Source organism: Canis aureus, chromosome 26 (genome assembly GCF_053574225.1).
Source record: "Canis aureus isolate CA01 chromosome 26, VMU_Caureus_v.1.0, whole genome shotgun sequence".
NCBI classification, from domain to species: Eukaryota; Metazoa; Chordata; class Mammalia; order Carnivora; family Canidae; genus Canis; species Canis aureus.
In genome coordinates, this window is record NC_135636.1 from 44830355 (window position 1) to 44851751 (window position 21397).

Sequence of the window (21397 nt, forward strand, 5' to 3'; positions counted from 1 at the left end):
GTGATGTTAACATCTTACCTAACCGCAATGCAATTACCAAAACCAGGAAAAGAACATTGGCTCAATAATATTCACTAAACTATAGACCTTACTTGACTATTACCCTAATTTCCTTTTGCGGCTCCTAAATTTTGCTAATCTAGGCTCTCACATTGGATTTAGTTGTTGTGTCTCCTTCTCCTCCCATCTGTGAAAAATCCCTCAATCTTCCCTTGTCCTTTCTGACATTAACACTGACCACAACCGATCAGTTGTTTTGTAGAACGTGTCCCAGTTTGGGTTTGCCTATTATCTCGTCATGATTAGATTGAAGTTATGTGCTCTGGGCAAGAACACCAAAAAAAAAAAGGAACGATGTGCTTTTCTTGGTGCATCATATCAGAGATTCCACGATGTTGATATGTCATTACTGGTGATGTTAATTTCATTATGTGGTTAAGGTGGCATGTGGCAGCTTCCTTGAAAATATGAAGTGTGCAGCTCCAATAATCTTAATTTTGTGGCATTAGCCAAAGTGTCACAAAACAAAGAAATTCCATTCAATTTCCTATTACCCTGTGTGATTTGGGACATATAATTTAATGTTTCTCTGGACCACATTTTCCTCACCTGGAAAAGGAAAACCAAGACAATCACCTCGCAAGATTGCTAGAAAGATTAGTGACTGTATAAGCACTGTCTTTGGCAGGTGGCCGAGTAGACCCTCAAAAGAGGATCCTTCTAAAAACTTCTTGAGCAATCTGCACACCCTTACAAAACACAGTGCGTGTAATCATCATCTGTATATAGAGAGGACAACTGGAACCGACTTTATCACAATAGTCTCTTCTATAGATATCTGATGACTCATCACCTCCCCAAATACTTTGCTGTTGTCTGTCCCAGATCACCCCAGACTGCCTTTTTGATGTTAATTGGTAGCCAGTCTGAACCACTGGGTCATGCTGGAAGGCAGGATCGCATGGGAGTTAGACATCTGGTCCCCAGAATCAGAGAGCTCTTGGTTCACATCCTGGCTGGGATCTTTTGGGCAAGTTGCTAAGATTCTCTCAGCCTCAGTGTCCTCCCTCCTCCCCATACACAGGGTTGTTGTAAGGGTTAAATAAGAAGTAATAGCTCTCAGCATGGTGTCTAGCACCTAGTAAGGATGCAATAATTATATAATTGTCTGTAACTACCATTTACTCATTCAACAAATATTCATGAGGCACCCACCATGTGTCACACACTGCTGAAGTGTTCAGTAATAGCCCTGAAGAAGGTAGACAATGTCCCTGGCCTAACTGAGTTTATGTCACAATGACAAAAAAAAAGGAAAGAAAGAAAGAAAGAAAGAAAGAAAGAAAGAAAGAAAGAAAGAAAGAAAGAAAGAAAGAAAGAAAAGAAAAGAAGAAAAGAAAAGAAAAGAAAAGAAAAGAAAAAAGAAAAGAAAAGAAAAGAAAAGAAAAGAAAAGAAAAGAAAAGAAAAGAAAAAAATACATGAAATACATAGACAAAAAAAAGGCGGGGAATAAGTAGCATCATATCACATCTCTTAAGCGCTGTGTTGGGTAAATGAACTTACCAACACTTCCCCAAACAAGCCTCCATCCTTACACCTGGCTGTTCCCTCGATGTGAAGGATTGCCTGCCCCATCTTCCTGTGTTAAAGTCCTCTCCTCTTCTTCCAGGCCTATCTCAGCTTCCCCCCATTTCTTCTTTTGTTCTCTGATTCATTAATTATATGTGATTACTGCCTCATGGCACCCATCTCTCCCCTCCACCCCTACATTAAGAGTGTCCCAGGGTCTTTTCTGTGATGCTATTACTTCTGTGCATGTTCATCACACCACTTATAAGCCTCCAGAGCAGCCTTAACTTCCCTTTGGCAACACTGATCTGTTTTTTGTTACATGGTTTGTGTTCAACCTTCTTTACCAGATTATAAATTTGTTCCCTGTGAGCAGAGACCCCCATCTGCCTAATATACTTGCTGAGACCCTTTTATTGAAGTCAGGGCCTGACACGAGTAAATGTTCAAGTGCTTGCTGATGAAACAAATACATCAACAAGTAGCCATATCTTAACCCTCTTCCTAAATTGTGGCTACGCCTTACTCATTTAACATTTGTTGAAAGGAACTGAGACATAGCAATACTGGATATATTTGCTCCACCAATTATTTTGCTTGTGCTTTTGACCTCCTCATTTTACTATCCTTAAAATACATCCCTTTCTCCTTAAAGAGTTTTTTTGTTACATTGCAAGAGATATGTGAAGGTAAGAAAAAGAATACATGTAAGGCATTTTGGTTGCCTTGACGATGGAGGCTTCAAAAATCACAGGGATTGCTTTTGTTGCCAATATATAGTCTCTGATTTTTCTTGAACTTATACAAAAACCGTTTGTCCTTATTCTATTATCTCTGATGATTTAGCAAGGGATTATTACTAATTTTACTGGAAAGGAAACTCTGAAGACCACATTTTTCCCTCTAGTACTCATGTAGGCTGCCAGGAAAAGAAAACAAAAAGTGCCAAGTTGTGGCTTTGAGAGTTTATCCTCTCCCTACAATGTCCTTCTCTTCTTCCCACCCTAAACACCACTCTTCAGGCTCAGAAGCCAAAAGAAAAATAAATAAATAAATAAAAGAAGAAAGAAAAGAAAAAAAAAAAGACCATAAATCTCACTTCCCCAGCCTGAAGTGCACATCTTGGGAAACAGATTGGAAAATCTTTCTGGAAAAAGTTGACTGAAATTTGAAACCCATACGTCATATTGTTTATGTCATTCATGAAAAACATTATAAAACTCTTCTAGATAAAGGACAGTCTCAAGTTTTTGCACTGCACACACAGAGTGTGAAAGTTGTGATGATTCCTCTTTAGTGACAGAATGTAATCTTCTTATTTCCTGGTTCATAACCATCTAGATCTAAAAGTCAACCAACTAAAACATTCAAATGTGCCATAGGGAATAAAGCATTCATGTTTTTATAAACCATACATCCCAAACTTGTTTTGGAAAGCAGATCTTATTAGATATTCAATATGCTGGGCCAAAGAATAATTATTTTACTGAAAATGTCTGTGCTAACCTCAATGACTTAGAGTGCTTAGGGATATCTTGCCTCTGCGCCCCAACCACGCTGGCTTTCTTTCAGTTCCTTGAACAAGTCAAATTCATTACTGTCTAAGGGCCAACTATTTTGGGTCTTCTCTAAGAATTCTCTTTCTTTCTTTCTTTCTTTCTTTCTTTCTTTCTTTCTTTCTTTCTAAGATTTTATTTATTTGGGGCACCTGAGTGGCTCAGTGGTTAAGCGTCTGCCTTCGGCTCAGAGCATGATCCCAGGATCCAGGATCAAGTCCCACATCAGGCTCCTTGCATGGAGCCTGCTTCTCCCTCTGCCTATGTCTCTGCCTCTTTCTCCGTGTGTCTTTCATGAATAAATAAAATAAATCTTTAAAAAAAAAAAAGATTTTATTTATTTATTTGAGAAAGAGACGGAGAGCATGAAAGAGAGATCATAAGCAGAAGGGAGAGGGAGAAGGAGAGGGAGCAGCAGACTTCCCACTGAGCAGAGAGCCCAACGCAGGGCTTGGTCCCAGGACATTGGGAACATGACCTGAGCCAAAGACATATGCTTAACTGACTGAGCCACCCAGGTGCCCCAAGAATTCTTTCTTTAATCCTTTATCTGGATGGTTTTGTTTCAACTAATTCTTCAGATCCTAACATAAAAGACCCTCCTCATAGAAGCCTATTGTGACATCCTCTCTCTTCTCCAAGATATACTCAAGCACACATGCAGACTAGATTAGAACCCCCTATATTTTCTCATGAATCCACATGATTTTCTGCATAATGTTTGCCTCTGTTGTAATTTCTTAATTATTTGTGTTTGCCCCAAAATATTTTCCTCCCTAGACCATAAAAGTAGGGATCGTTTCACTCTTGATCATCACTTAGTATATAGTAAGCACACCGTAGAGACATAATAATTAATTGAGTGAAAAAAAAAAAAAAAAAAAAAAAAAAAAAAAAAAATTAATTGAGTGAATTAATTGAGTTAATGAATGGGTTTGCTAGTAGGGTCTGGAAAAACCTAGCTGAGGAAAGTCTAAGAAGCAGGTCAAACCTGAAGATGGATAGACTTAGGATTACTCAAGAGAGCACAGTCTGAAAATAAAGACCCAAATCATAGTCAAGACCATGACCTAGAGTGCCTTGTCCAGTGTGAGGAACAAAAGGAAGTCAATGAATAAAAGCCTCAGATGAGTAATGAATGGGACAGGAGTGGCTTCAGATGCAGTTCATGCAATGGGTCAAGGTAAGTGGTTTAAACCTTAAACTGTGAAGAGTTTGAGGGACTTTGAGCCCTTTTTTTATATGACCCAGAGGCCAAACCTACATTTGAAAGAGAAGGAGAGGGACAGCCCTGGTGGCGCAGCGGTTTAGCGCCGCCTGCAGCCCAGGGCGTGATCCTGGAGACCCTGGATCCAGTCCCACATAGGCTCTCTGGATGGAGCCTGCTTCTCCCTCTGCCTGTGTCTCTGCCTCTCATTCTCTCTCTGTGTCTCTATGAATAAATAAATAAAAATAAATAAAAATAAATAAAAATGAAAGAGAAGGAGAACCTTTCATCAAACTATCTTAGCTATGTGAACTTAAGCCGATCATCTCTGAGACTCAATATCTTCGCCATGATATGGGGGCATCAACACCTACTTCTACAACAGGATGGTGTGTGTGTATAAAAGAATATTATATATGGAAAATTTTATGTCAGAGTTCTTTCAGATTCTTCTACTCAGTGATTCCAAGAAGCTCCTATCCAAAAATGAGCTCTGCCTCTTTTTGGGTTTTCTCAAGATATATGTTACTGTTAGCTGTGTCTGCTTTATGAACCCTCTAGAGACTAGAAGCTTATTGAAGGGAAGAGACTTGTCTTACTCAACACATGTCTGCGGGTAGATTCCTGGTAGCACACAGGTTGGGTCAAGAGACAGAAATGCTGACCCTCTTCAGGGGTCCCATGCATAAATGAAGACCACAGGATTAGCAATCAGCTCCAAGGCTGGATGTGATCCTTCCACAAGTAACCATTCTTTGGAAACTATCTGACATCACATAGGAAACACTTGATAAATATGGAATGAATGGATGAATGAATGAATGAACTTGCCTTTGGTTATGCATAGCAATAAAAAAAAAAAGAAATTTAACTTTGTCTTCTAGACTTTGAATGCCTCTGCCAGCAACTAAATCTCTTCCAGGGAGGGCAGATGGCGGCCTGTACAATGAACAATTTAATCTTTAGAAAATGGAACAACTTTGCCAACAAACTCCATTTTTCTCCACGAACACATTGTCAATAACATGTGCTCTCAAATATGTGGTGAAATTGATGACTGGGCCCTGATTTATGGAAACAACAACAAATTAAATGATTACCTTTCTCTTTCCTAGCTTGGGGTCCTTCTGACCAGCCATGAATTTTTCCCCCCGTGTTCTAATAATAGAGGAGGTCTAATCAAAATTCCTGGCTGTCTGACTGTGTATGTGGAGTAGAAGAAAGAAAGAAGAGTGTCCAGGGTATCTTAATTTAAAACCACAGGGGGAAAGTCACTTATGTGATAATGAAGATTTACTTAGCAAGCCGCTGGTGCCCCCTCCTCATATAAAAGCAGATATTGAGGGAGTCTTTCATACAAACACTTTCGTGGCCATTTATTTAGATCCTTGTAAGAAATTTCCTTGGTTTTGGATGAAATTGAGGCTTTGCATTTGCATAAAAATAGACCAGGGTTGGGGAGGGGTATTTAGAGAAATAAAAGTCTCCAGATAGTAGCCATATTGAGTATTTAAGACTGTTCCTAAATCACTCCTGGTTCAGAATAAGTCCCCATCCAGCATAGTGGTTCTGAACTTGTATTTGGATTAAGAACTTTCTTGAGAATCTGATGAGAACTACAGATCCTCTCTCCAGACAAGATGAATAAACAAATGAGTATTTACAAATGCATACACACATATACACCAAAAAGCAAAATTTCACTTATAATGTCATCTCTTGTCTTTGCCATAAACTTGAAGAACTTGCGTAACAATTGCTGCTCAAAATTCTAGACATCACCAACCTTCCCATAATGCTCGTCTTAGGTTAAGAATCACTTCACTGAAGGAGTCTTTGTTTTCCTTAGGCTATGAGAATTTTTCATTGTTTCAGGCTGTGAACTTTTTTGTCCATCTGGGGAATCCCAAGGAGCCCTTCTTAAAACTAATACTTTTAAAGACATAAAAAAAATACTTAAGAGTTTTTTAAGAATCATGGAAGTACAGTTACCAAATACTAAAGAAGCCAATGTGTCACAGTGTAATAAATGAATTTATGTACATTAAACAGCAGGACCAGCACTAAGGCTAATGATCACTATGATTTCAAAGTAAAGATAAGTGTATATGACGCTGCAAGATATCTTCAACAACTGTAATGTGACATAAAAGTACCTGTAATGTTTTGGTGAAAATATTAGTGGTGAAAATCTTTTTTTTTTTTAAGATTATGTATTTATTCATGAGAAACACAGAGAGAGAGAGGCAGAGACACAGGCAGAGGGAGAAGCAGGCTCCATGCAGGGAGCCTGACATAGGACTCGATCCCAGGTCTCCTGGATCACACCCTGGGCTGAAGGCGGCGCTAACCCACTGAGCCACCCGGGCTGCCCTTGGTGGTGAAAATCTTGATATGGCTACTACTACTGTGATTTGGTGTCTACATACAGATGTGAAGGAAATGCTGGATTTCAGTTAGAGGTTTGTGAAATGAAAGATGTAACTTTCTTTCCCATCCAAGTTTCATTGGATCCCTTGAATTCGATGCATAGCTGTCAGGTGAAGGTTTGCTTCATAGCATGGAAATGACTTCATGCATGTTTCACCATCTTATTTTCCCATTGCTTCTTACCAAAACACTGCCTAATTAACAGGGCATTGATGTGACTATGGCATACCTTTAATTGGCTTGGCTCTGAAGCGATGACTCTAACTACCATGCCTATGGCATAGAGGCAGCTAAGAGCAGAAGAAAGTTCTGTTGAAGACCTGTTTAACTAGAACATAAACTACAAGAAGGCAAGGACCAAATCATCACATTCCAAGTAGAACACCCAGCACCTAGCCCAGAGTCAAGCATGGGAAAATCTCTCAGTAGATATAAATGCAATTAAGGAGTATATTTTAGCAACCTGCCATGTGGCCCTTCCTGGAGTGTTTAATCCAAGAAGCCAGCATTTCATGGATGTCCCTGTCTATAGATCTTTGAAGAAAAGTGACCCACTATTAAGTAGAAGGAAGTCACATCCACAGGTATTCAAAAAGAGTTATTTCCAAAAAGAACAAATGATGGGAAACTTACCCTGTATAGGACAGATAGTAAATATTCTAGACTTCGCGAACTAATACAATCTGTCACAACTGCTCAGCTCTGCCCTTGTAGCATGAAGGAGGCCATAAATAATATGTAAACAAATGTGTGTGTCTGTGTGCCAATAAAACTTTATCAATGGACTCTAAAATTGGAATTTCATATCATTTTGATGTGTCATGAAATATTATCCTTCTTTTGATGTATTTTAAAGTCCTTTAAAAATGTAAAAATCATTCTTAGCTCGTAGACCATATAAAGACAGGCCGCAGATGGGACTTGACCCAAGGGCCATAGAGTCGGGGATGCAGCTCTGATTTTACTCTTGGTTGCTAGTGGGTTGGTTTTGCTAGCCTGGGCCGTCTCCACCAGTGTAGGCTTTGTTATGTCCCCTGTTCCACCTTTGGGGATTTGTATCTGCAGATGCTCCACCTGGGCATGTACTCCTCCAGTGTCCCACCCCTCACACCATGGGTGGCCCTACTCAAATATCACCTTCTAGAGAGGCTTCTCTGGTCCCTTCTCAGAGTGGTCATGCTGCCCTTCACACCAACAGCCCCTCATTTTTCCATCCCCCTTCCTCATTGTTCACAGTGTAATAAATGAATTTAACCAACCAGAGGATTTCCTTTCCCAAAACCAAGGTTGGTTTTAAGTGTAATCCTACTTAAAATTAAATTCTGAGAGAGAGCTGTGGTGTCATATTGGTCATCAAATTGCTTTATGATTTTGTGGAAATGTGCTAGGCCTCAATTTACTTTCTTTCTTAAATGGACTTAATGACACTTGCCCTTCCCACCTCACACCACAGGTGGGAAGGGTAAGGAAGAGAATAAATTTGAATACACTTTCCAGAATGTGAAGAAAGGCTGGGCTGCCTCCAGGCCAGTGTGATCAGCAGCAAGCTTTAGACACTTGTTCTTCCTTCTCTGGCTATATTAGTCAGCTCAGGCTCCCATAGCAAGGTACCACAGATTGGGAGCTCTAACAACAGAAATTTATTTCCCCAGAGTTCTGGTGACTGGACGTGCAAGATCAAGGTGTCTGCAGGGCTGGTTTTCTCTTTGGCTTCTTTCCTTGGCTTGCTGTTGGTTGCCTCCTTGCTGTCTCTTCACATTGTCTTTCCTCTGTACCCACGAATCCCCAGTGTCTCTCATGTGTCTTAATCTCCTCTTCTTATAAGGACACCAGTCATATTGGATTAGGACCCTCTCTAATGGCTTCATCTTAATAAAATCACCTCCTTAAGGGCTTTTTCCACAAATCTAGTCACATCCTGAGGTACCAGAAGTTAGTTCATCAACATATGAATCTTGAGGGGACACAATTCAGTCCATAACACTGGCTTCCATGTTGGTTGTCAATAAAGCATATGTCATTATTGCTTTAACTTCAATGGTTGCTTCTCATGACCACCATCCAGCCCCTGCCCCTGCCCCTGCCCCTGCCCCTGCTCCTGCCCCCAGCTTCAGAGGGAACAGTTCGTAGCAATGGGAACCTCCATACAAGCTTTCCATTAACGTTCTACACAAAAGATGAGAGGTCTACCTTATCTCCTCATTTATAACTATGCTTCACAGGACCAAAAGTTTCCTAGCAAATTTTATAAGCGAGATATTTAAAATCAATATTATTGCTTCTCAACAGTTGAATTGGGGGTAGAGGAAATAGATTAATTCCTTCAAGGAAGAGCACCTTGTTCAGTGTTTTTTTCAGTGCACAAACAGGATCACAGGGCAGAGTCTGAGGAAGCCGCCAGGAGTGTGGTTAGCGATGATGGTGTAACTGGGGGCAGGGGAGGGGTAGGTAGAGGAATGTCCAAATCCAGAATCCACCTCTTACTAACCATGGTGACCAATGCTTCATGAGCCAGTTGACCCTTTGTAGAACGATACTGCTGATAATACCCACCTTGGTTTGGCAGGGCAGGGATAGGGCTCTCTTTCCCCCACCAGCCTCACATCATGCCCAGCAGCAGGTGAATCTTCATTATCTGATAACAGCAGGTGTTTTTACTGCCGGGCAAGTGAACCCCAGGTTCTTGAAGGTCTCCTGTGAATTCTCTGTGTGTCTGGAAATTTACTTGGTCACTCTTATTTGAGAAGTAACTAGACCATATTGTCAGGGACTTGTAAATGAGGGCCTCTATCTTTATAAACAGTTGCACATTGTGGGGGGTTTTTTATATTTGTAGGTGTTGTGAAGGAATTTACATAAAAATGCAGGTTTTGGGGTGGGGAGGGGAAGAGCAAAAGAAAGAGAGATAGAAGCAAAGAACGTTGTAGTAGAATTGCACAAGTCATATATTCTACTGATTCCCTGCAAGAAGGGCAATTGATTAAATGGCAGTAATCAATCAATCAATCAATCAATCATACATTAGAGCAGTAGTTCTCAATCTTGGCAGCATATTAGAATCCCCTGGGGAGCTTTTAAAAATCCCAATGCCCAAGCCATGCCCTGGACCAATTAAGGCAGAACCTCTGAGAGTGAGCCTAGGTATGAGTGTTTTAAAGCTCCCCGGTGACTCCCATGTGGAGCGGGGCCAACGAGGAGAATGTGCTCAGAGGCACAAGGCACAGATCATTCCATGCCACTTACTAGCTCTGAATATAGCTCTGAATATACTAGCTCTACTTAACACCTCTGAGCTTGTTTCCTCATCCATCTTGAAGATTAGACATATTTGGTTAAACACATGGGCTCTACGTCATGAACATGCTTGGTTGATAAATAACAGGTATTTCTTGTTACTATTCTCATCATCCAATGGATGTGAACTCTAGGCCTCCAGGTCACCATCTGCAAAATGGTGAGGACAGGGAGGATCCCTGAGGTCATTCGCTTCCATTTTCATGACTCTACAAGGGTAGAGCCATGGGCAAAGTAGGAAGAAAAACTCATGTTTCTTCACTGAATGACAATGATGGGCCAGGCACTGGGCTGACATGGCACTGGGCGCTTCGGAGATGTGTTGAACAAAACAGTCACCATCCCCACCCTCCTGAAGGCTAGTGGAAGAGCCAAGCATTAAACCAATACTCACTTTATTAATAGCAAATTGGAGATAGGAGAGAAAAAAATCTGGATTTTCTTTTTCTGGGGTAAGAGAATTTGCTTATTCTGGAATAAGCAAAGGTCTTTCTGACAACATGATACTTAAGCCAGTGAGTAAGTGATCGAGTGTGGAGCAGGAATCATCCAGGCAGGGTCATGGAGGGGCATTTTAGATAAGGCATACAGCAGGTTCACAGATTGTGAAGTGGGAAGGAGATTGACATTTCTGTGGAGATTTTGTTTAAAATATAAATAAATGAATTTTTTACTCTTTTTTTTTTTTTTTTAGAGCATCTCAAGGGACTCAGGCATTCCATAACATACTTTGGAAAAACATTGGTAGAGTTAGATGAGTCTGGGTGAGAGATCCATACAAATCTTGATTTCACTCCAGCTTCACGAGGAAATAGCTGTGTGGGTGGAGGGAACAACTTAACCTCCTGATCCTCTGGTTCTTCATTTGTAATAGGAAATAACTTAGAGTTTCCAAATCCTTTGTGAGGATTTGTAACTACTGGTAGCCATTGAGTTGGTAAAGGGTACTAGTTATTATCATGAACAGCATGATACTTTGGGTGACAGAGAGACCTGGGTTCACACCCTGTTGTATCATTCTGCAGGATCTTGGCCCTATCACTTAAAGCTCTGGCTCTCTGTTCCCTGACTTCTGAAAAGGGGTTCATAAGAGCTACATTTGGAGATTATTATAGAGATTAAATAAAACAACAGCAGTCAATCTTCAAAGAGCAGGTACCCAATGAATGAAACTATCACTAAAAAGAAGGAAAACTTCTTGGAAACTGGGAGGGTTTACCTGAATTATCTAAACATGGGTTCCTACCCATTAATCCCCTTTTCCAATGTAGGCAACACTACAAACAGTGCTGCCATGGGCTTAGATACATAATCACAAAGGTAAAATAATAATAATAATAATAATAATAATAATAATAATCTGCCCTGTTTATTTGTCATGCTTGGAGGGCATGCCGTTCTTCCTAAACACCAACAACTCACATTTAGGCAGCAGTAATGTCCCCTAGCTGTGTCCACGCAGTGAATCTCGTTCGGTTGTAAGTTAGTTGTAATAAATAACATTTGGCTCTGCACTCCACTTAGAGAAGATGGGTTCCATTGTGAATCATGTCGTTGGCGGTTTGGACTTTAAGCTGTCCGAGTTGTTTATGGTGGTGTTTGCCAGCATCTAGACCCCTTTCAAACAATTTAAGTGCCCTTTTGGAGTATATGAATGTGGCTCAATAAAAATGGGTACAGGGAAATTGCTTTCTTTCCCTCTTCTATGGCCGTGCACCAAAATCAACCATCGATGAGAATCGTCAAAGGTGAAATACATAATTGCCAAACATGAAATTATAATTAACATTGAAACCACCAAGGACATTTTCCCTTTCCATTGTCAGGATGTTGTCCTGATCTTCACCATCCTTCTAATTCCTTTCTCAAAAGGACAACAATAGCTGAACAGTTTTTCAGTCCTTATTTTTCATTATATGGCATTACTGAGCAATATGCCTTTAAAAGATTCTAGTTAGTTCCTCTGACAGCGATAAATATTGGTTCGAGAACAAGCTTTGAAGCCAGACAGACCAAAGTCCAAATGCCAGCTCTACTACTTGCTACCCATCTGAATTTGGTTAAGAAATTTTGTCATCAATGAATAGGGACAATGTGATCTACTATCAGGTATTACTGTAAATGCAGAGCTTGTAATGAGCACTTAATAAAATGGTAATATGACTGTTTTATACTTTCTTCTTCTTAATAACCACATCAAATGTTTTAAAATGCTATTTTATCCTTTTTTTATAAAAGGGGAAAACTTTTCTGAGTTTCTCATCTGAATTGACAACTGATTTCTTTTTAACATTTAATGCATGAACTGAAGAGTCTCTCTTCTACTTAGTTTTTCAAGTTTTCAGAAGGAAAGAATAATTCACTTTCCAAGACCAAATGATTACTTATTTCTAACACATAAGCAGAATTTTATGTGTGTATTTTCTTAATTTATTCTACATCTTATTGCACAGGACTTTTAAGGTGCTGTATTGTATGCAAGGAAATAAAATCATAAAAGAAAAGAAAATAACTTTTTAAAACATACATTTTATTGTGTACCCAGCACCACTGCACGCAAGGTACTATTATTAGCCTGATTTTGCAGATGTGGAATTTAGGTTCATAAAAGCTAAGTCATCTCCCCCAAGATCCCACAGCTAGTAGATGACAGAGCCAAGCTATTAACAAATGTGCCAAAAGAAAATAAAGAATATGAAAATGAAGAAAAAGAATATGAAAAGAAGTTGTTGGGTATATACTGGAGTCCCAAGAGGCTACATAGTCGATAAAGTTGGGCCACCAAATGCACGCTGAGCTTCCCAGTAGTGAAAGCAAAAATGGAAACCTGATCCACCCCGAGATCCATCTTTTCCATAAAGAAAATGTATACCGGAATTTAAGATGAAGCAAAACTTTTCCTGATAACTGAATGTCTGGCAGAAATTCCATGCACAACTTTTGCAATGGAGTGAGTACAATCAAGATAGTAGGAGATTCCCAAATAAAACCAAACACTTATTTTTTTTAAGATTTTATATATTTATTCATGAGAGACACACAGAGAGAGAGAGAGAGGCAGAGACACAGACAGAGGGAGAAGCAGGCCCCATGGAGGGAGCCTGATGCAGGACTGGATCCTGGGACTCCAGGATCACACCCTGAGCCAAAGGGAGATGCTCAACCGCTGAGCCACCCAGGCGTCCCAAAACCAAACACTTAAAACTGAAACCATTCCTTTCTACAAAAATATGTTTTTCTTAACACTCGGCTCTATCTCTTTTTGATAATTATCCAATCCAAACTTTGTCAAAGCATCATACTGAGGAGAGATTTGTATTAAAACGCTAGTTGGCGGGAGGGAGAATTCTTCTATCTACCTTATCATTTTTATTTAGATTGATGTACCTTTGGTTATAATTAGGGATAACTGTACAGCGGTTAAGACTCCCTAATCCCATTATTAGTTGTCAAGAGATTTTCACAAGGTAGCCCCCCATGCCTTTTCGTTCATTTCTGTGTCTCAACTACTTGGGCAGTCTGAAGTTGAAGAGTGTGCTTTAAGGAACAGATTTTCTTCTGCCATTGAAATCTTCTAAGCTGACACACAGGGAAGGACACAAATGACACCTAGTGACAGCATCTGCGCCACTCTCAGGAGGCCCCACGTCTTCCTGCCTGACATTTTTGTTGTTGTTGTTATTCTCCAAGATGTCACCCTGTGTCTGCCAGTTTCATTCCACAGCCATTTCACACATAGCGGTGAAGAGATTTGAAACCATTTCAAGGGTTTCCCATCAAGTAGGCCAAAATGGAAATTATTTTAACAATTATTTTCCCATCAAGTAGGCCAAAATGGAAATTATTTTAACAATTATTTCCAATTTGCCCACTCTCTTAGACACTCGAATTTGGTGGTGTAGGGCGGAGGTAAGCTTAGAAAGTATTCACTGAGGCATTGATAAAGAAAGAAAAACATAGAAAAACTTGCCTTTAGCTTTAGAGCTGTGGGCAGTCGGCTGTCTGGTTTGTGTCATGGAGCATATATTATACATTTGAGGCATATGGTTCATTTATCGCAAGTTGTGTTTTAAAAGAGGAAGTTCAAAAGTTGAGATTTTCCAGTGTGTCGATTATGACCAGCTTGTCATCTGTATTCAGATGTTCCAAGGAGAAGACTATCAAGATCGATAATAATTTTGCATCTTTTTCTTCAATGGTCTAATCAAACAGCCCTTTGACAAAGAATCTGTGTACTCATTGGCACACATCCCACATCAGGAATAATTCTTTTGTGGTTAAGAGTAAGGGAAAAAAAAAAGAGTAAGGGCTCTAAAATCCAGAAAAGAAAGAAAAAAATAAATAAAATAAAATAAAATCCAGAAAAGATATATTCCGATTGAATATTGGAATATCCATTTCCATTTATTGTCATGTCACCTTGGATAAGTCACTTCAGTAACCTAAACATCAGCTTCTTCCTCCATCATATTGGATACACCCCCTGTATTGTTGGGACGATTAATGGAAAAAATGTCAAGGGGTGAGGCCTAAAATTAATAGTCATTACCTGGATGTTACTGTTCTATTTTAATTTTTCTATTGACTCAACCTCTGAGATTTATTAAAGAAAGATAAAGTCCCTCTCACCCACCCAGAAGCCCAGCCACTTTATTCTGTCTGGCTTATTTTGTGGCCTCCCTTTTTGAGAGCAATTTGTCTCAGTGTCTGCTTTCAGTGGTGGGAAAAGTATGTGGAAGAAAGAAATCAAGAAAAGGCAAAAACACATCAGATAATATTTGAAAATATTATCCACCTACTTACATGGAGCTGTGTCTGGCATATGAAAAGCATTCAATACATTTAAGCAATTACTTTATTCGTTCTAAAAATTGAAATTGGTCCACCAAAGTTTAAGGGTTTCTGCACACAGAGATTTCTCTTAGGAAAAATTAGGTGAAGCACTAATGATGAAATTCAGCAATGTAGGTGAGCCAATTTGGATTTTCAAATTGTAAAATCAATTTGAAAAAATATTAACTGCAGGTTTCTCCCAGGATTACACGGTTAGGAATCACACGTCTCCATAACCACTTTGCTTTCTTATCACAGTCTTTTTTTTAATAATACATTTTATGTATTTTCTGCATTTATATTGCACTGTTTTTTTCATTTTTAACCAGTTTTTAGAAGCCCAGTATTAGGAGCCAGATATCCTGATTTCATCACTAATCACTATGGGAGCAAATTATTTAAACCCCCTTGACCTCAATCTTTTTATCTTTGGGGCTACTAATATTTATCCAATATATTTCAGAAAAGTATACACATACACACATATTATACATTGTGTATAAGAGTAGAGATATAGATATAGATATAGATAACATTTGAAAAGATGTAAATTGTTTCAACATGGCAAAATAAATTATTCTTTGAAGTTGAAAGTACCGAGCAGATGGCAAAGCTTGTTCATGTCCATTTATGTCTCTAAGGACTAACTGTCCTAATCTCTTTTCTCTTCGCATGTTGTACGTTGTCTCTTTCATAGAATTAGAGAAGTAGGATTCCAGACAAATATATTATTTGCTTTTATATTATCTTAAAGTATTTTAAAATACTTTAAAATTCTTTTTTCATGTTGTCTTTAGGGCTTCTTTCACTCAGCATATATTTATCAAGTACATACCACGTATCAGATGTTGGCTTATCTGCTTGTTATGATCAAAAAGCACAGTCAGGGCACCTTGGGTGGCTCAGTGGTTGGGCCTCTCTGACTCTTGGTTTCAGCTCAGATCTTGATCAAGCCCTGTGTCTGGCTCCACACTTAGTGGGGAGTCTGCTTGAGATCTCCCTCTCCTTCTGCCCTCTCCACTGTGCCCTCTCTCTCTCTCTCTCTCTCAAATAAATAAATAAATCTTAAAAAAAAAATAAGCACACTACCCCCACCTTCCTGGCGTTTACAGTATAGGGGGCAGACACTAAATTAAAAATTAAGCCTATGACTAATTTTATAAACTGCAGTAAGTCCCATAAGAACAACATATAAGGTGCAAGATTATATCAAAAGAACTTGGTCAAGCCCCGAGGGTGAGAAAAGGCTTCTCTGAGGAAGTGACATTCCAGTTAAGACTTCAAGAATGAGAAGGTGCTTGCCAAACGAATAGAAGGAAGAACATCATAGACAGAGGGAACAGCACCTACAAAGCCCCCAAGCATGTTAAGGATGCTGTCGGAAGGTCCCTGTCCTTGGGACAGATCAGCAAGGGGCCTAGAGACCCAAGTAAGGTCAGAGAGGTGGCAAGGCCAGATCAAGCCAAAAGTTTGAGTAATACAGGGTTTTTCCTGAGTGCGGTGGAGGTCACCGAAGGACTCTAAGCTGGGAGGAATTAGGGAGTGACTGCTGCAATCTAATTAAAGTTTTCATAAGCTCACTTTGTTTGCCATATGGAAGATGATGAGCAGGATGCAGAGCAGAGTAACGCAGTCCTGGGGGAGGGTACTACCATCATCTGGGGAGGATACGCTCAGGCTTGAACTGGGGTGTTGGGGAAGGCATGGAAGTAGATTCTGGCGAGAGCTTTTATGATGAGGTGTCAAGGATGACCCAACTTTCTGGCCGGAACACTTGAGTGGCCCGAGGTTCCATTTCCTATGAACAGAAACACTGGAGGAGAAATGGGCTGGGAAGCGGGGGAATTCAAGCTCCCTGCTTTAGAAACAGTTGCCTCGGATGGACTTGTGGGACACTCACGTAGAGGCGTCAAGAAGGCAGTTGGATGTGCGGATCTGGAACACGCAGTCCTCGGCACACAGGTGATAGCTGACATCACACTCCAGATGCGTCTGCCTACACGGGGCCCATGGAGGGCAGGGGTCCTCAGCCTTTGCAGACCCAGCCTGGACATTTCCCAACAAACATTTTCTGATTTCCCCTTTACGATCCAGAAATGAATTCAGAGATCACATGACCAGCTTACATACATCATTTCCAAAAGAAAGCATCTGGTGCGATGAGTGTACAGTGAGAAACCAAAGGAAAACGTTTGGGCACAAAAGTCCACTCGAACAGGACTCCTCAAACATGAACAGCATCCCCTCACATCCTGTGAAATGCAGATTCTGAGTCAACAGGACTGGGGACAGGCCCCCTGCACTGGTGATCCCAATGCTACCGTTCTGTGGGCCGCACTCAGGTACGAGGTCCTCAAAGGATGACAAGGAGGTCCACTGTGTGCTCATATATGTAGACTCACTGTGAACATGTCAATGACAAGTGCAGGTCAGTTCCGGGGCCCTTGAGTGGGCATCTCAAATACCATGAGTGGCGATGCCACAGGTGACTTGATTTTTTTTTAAATGGCCAGGAACTCCCGTGAAAATTCCAAAGAAAACAAGCTAGTTCTTCTGTGTTTGCAAGAGGATTTTATTTCTGGACAATGCAATGTATATGAAACTGTGCGCCAAATACTTCGTGTTTATATGTAAAATGGAATTTGGTTCTAGGCTGAAATAATTATAAAAATATTCTCCATTATGTCAGCGGTTCTGAACTGCTGTGATAGATCATTTTGCTCCCCGGCCCAGGGACATTTGACAACATCCAGGGATATTTTTGGCTGTCACAACTCAAGGGTAAGGGGGCTGCTAGTGAAATCTAGTGGGTGGAGGCCAGAGATGCTGCTACAAGTCCTGCAGTGCCCAGGACAGTCTCCCACAACAAAGAATTATCCAGCCCAAAATATCAATAGAATAGTGCCAAGGTTGAGAAACCCCAACCTACAGAGAGATTTTCAAAAATGGTGTAGGATGAGAGACAATACCACCTTGTAAGAAGCAGTCCCAATGTTGCAAGGTGCCTAAGAGTCCCGGTACCTAAACCATTCAACATTGATGGTGCGCCCATCCTTGTAGCAACCACAGGACTCCCCCCGGGAATAGCAACACATCTCTGAGAACAGGAAAAGTAGAAAAAGAAGAAGGCAGGCCTGAGCAAGGGCCAGGAGAGGAAGGGCCAGCCAAAATGATGTGCCAGAGGGATTAAAAATTCTAGGATTGCCGGGGGTGCCTGGGTGGTTCAGCTGGTTAAGGTCTGACTCTTGATTTCGGCTCAGGTCATGATCTCAGGGTCCTGAGACCAGGCCCTCATAGGGATCCTTGCTGGGCATAGAACCTGCTTAACATTCTCTCTCTCTCTCTCTCTCTCTTTCTCTCTCTCTCTCTCTCCCCCTCTCTCTCTCCACGCCCCCTCCCCTGGCCCACTCTCTCTCTTTTTCTTAAAAAAAAAAAAATTCTAGCGTGGCCAAATTAAAGTAGATATAATTCTACACATCTATTGGTGGCTATGTAATTAATACAAAGATAATTACATCTCTTCACCTGCCTCTCCCTCACAAACTCTCCTTAATGAACATTGCCAATGACTTTTTAGATATGCAATTAAAATTTTTTATTTATTTCTGTTTTATTTTTATAGTAGTAGCTTAACATACTATGGAAAGAAAAAAAAAATCCACGCAGCAGCAAAGCATGGCCTCCACAACCAGTAGAGACACAACCAAGAGTAGTTTACACACCTCATTCTGAACAGTGAGAAATTAAACCACTACTTCTCATTCCCTTCATTTTCTAGCTTTAATTTTCTGCAGGGTCCCATCTTTAGACCTACAGAAAACTAAGGTGCTGCTGCTTCTTCTAAGATAAGAAGTAGTAAGGAAAGTTATATCGTATCAAAGTGGCCCAAGATTCAGTTCTCCTCTGTACACATTCTGTTTTAGTACAGGAACCCTGACCTTCTGGAAGAATCCACCATTTCCACCCATCAGGGTGGAATATGAGATCTGTCAGGTGTTTGTTTGTTTGTTTGTTTTAAGATTTTATTTATTCATGAGAGACACAGAGAGAGAGGTGGAGACACAGACAAGGGGAGAAGCAGTCTCCCTGCGAGGAGCCCGATGCGGGACTTGATCCCAGGACTCTGGGATCATGACAGGAGCCAAAGGCAGACACTCAACCACTGAGCCACCCAGGTGTCCCAAGATCTGTCAGGTTTCAATAGAAGGCACTTGTATCTAGAATTTAACTCAGTAACTATAACTAACTGTACAGATACTCTTGGAGAAATGCCTCTGAATTATTAATAATGTTAGTGTTCAACACTTTACGATATTACCAAACCATCACAGACCATAAAAGAAGCAGTGGTGTAAGAGCCCAGACAACCTTGCACCCAACTACCCTTTCTCCCACTTACCAGCCAAGTGACTGCAGGCCAAATGGCTTTACCTCCCTCAATGTCCATTTCCTAGGCTGGAAGTGTAGACACTACTCCCTCCTGTACGGCAGCATCATGAGGTTGACACAAGTAGAGTAAACTCGAGAAATGTCAAGCTATCACTACAACAGGCTCCTTTCATGCCGAGACCCCAAAAAGCCAAAGACCTGTGCAAAGAATCACAGAAAGTCAATAATGAGGTCAGGACTGCGATCTTAGGAGCTGAGCACCTTCATTATTTTTACACAAGAGTCTGCCATGAAGATATTTTCCAGAGAAACAATACCTAAGGATATTTGTGAGTGTTTTATGGGAAAGAAAAGGGTCATCAAATAAATCTGGGAATCACTGGGTTAAATAAAGACCCATTGTGTTGGGTTGGGTTGGGTTGGGTTTTGGTGGCAGGACTTCTTAGAGCCTTTATTATGCTAATGTTATTGTGAATTTCCAAGTAGGGGACTGTAGTATAATACAATTACTTTTTTTCATTCTCCTCCCTCCTTTCCCCAGAGCAAACTTTGCCCTAAGAGAAACCCAGGCAGAGGAGTCTGGGTGTTGAACAAATCCAGAGAAATGACAAATGAAACCAAGTTCTCTAAAACCAGTATCACGTTAATATGGTCAGGGAGGAGAGAAGGGGGGCCTCAAAAAGAGCATGTGTCAACCCTCCAGCCAGGACCTCACAGTGCAAGACACTTTCACCCTTTAAGAAAATCCACTGGGGGGCACCTGGGTGGCTCAGTGGTTGAGCATCTGCCTTCAGCTCAGGTCATGATTCTGGGGTCCTGGGATCGAGTCCTGCATCAGGCTCCACACAGGGTGCCTGCTTCTCCCTCTTCCTGTGTCTCTGCCCCCCCCATCTCTGTGTCTCTCATGAATAAATAAATAAAATCTTTTAAAAAGAGAAGAAGAAAGAAAATCCTCTGCTCTCTTCTTCTTTCTCCCTCTCTCCCTCCTCCTACCTTCTGTGTATACCGTTACAATTTCTGCCCTCTTTCTTTCTCTTTCTCTGACCCAGAGTGACCACTCTCCTCCAAGTTTCCAGACCTGCTAGGGGGTTCCAACCGAGTTAGAGGGAAGACTACTTTGTCTCTGAAATGCAAACCTAACTAACGTCAAAGAGAAATGACTCCTCCCACTGAGGATGACCATCTGTAATCTAGAAGGGCAGTGTGGGGAAGGGATGCCTGAAGTGAGCATGGAAGCTTCTAAATGGGAAAACGTAAATTTAAAGCCATCTTTGGAAAAATAAATAAATAAATAAATAAAGCCATCTTCTTTTTATTAGCCATGTGACCTTGGATAAGTCATGAAACTCTTTGAGACTCTTCTTTTTAAGATAAGATTGTGTCAAGTGTCAGTGGTAGTATGTGTAAAGTGCCTGGCATCTGGTAGGTATATAACAACTGCCTCTAGTGTTAGCATCATGCTACTTCTTACCAAGGAATCACTTATAACGTCTGTTGTGGTTATTTTGTGCATACTTTCTTCACACGCATCAACTGTCAACAGTTTTCAACTTGTCCTTATTCTTCTACTAGAAACTTAGAAGTTTTCCTTTTCCAAAAGACTAATGACATGTAAGTCCAAGGTGTTGTTTTCTCACAAAAACAGGCAATACCACTAAACAATAAGACATGAACAAGGAATGCCACCCAGGTTGGGCTAATGGAAACTATACGCATTCTTACCATAACCTAGATAGCACATATCTGAAAAAAAATTCTCCCAATTAATCTCATACAAGCATACGTTTAAGTAGCAAAGCATACTTTTAAGTAGCACTTCCTCAACCACAAAAACGTTCCTATCTTTTGACTCAGGAATTCCACATCTGGCAACTTAAGTCTATGAATCTATCCCAACAAAACTGCAAGGCTTTAAACACAAAGTTGTTTATCACGGTGTTACCTATAGTTGAATAAAATTGGAAGCAAATGAAATGTCCAACATCATGAGAGCATTTTAGTAAATTCTGATAATGTAGGTGATAGAACTTGTATAACTATTTACAGTGAGGCTTCCAAGTGGGGGGACACACCAAAAAGGAACGCTGCACAATGGGCACTTATAACCCGGTATGCCTC

General features: G+C 40.6%; 1 protein-coding gene across 1 annotated transcript in view; it reads left to right on the forward strand.

The window, feature by feature from the left end:
- TSHZ2 (teashirt zinc finger homeobox 2) overlaps positions 1–21397 on the forward strand; it is a 443868-nt gene that overhangs the window by 413634 nt on the left and 8837 nt on the right. The window lies entirely within an intron of this gene.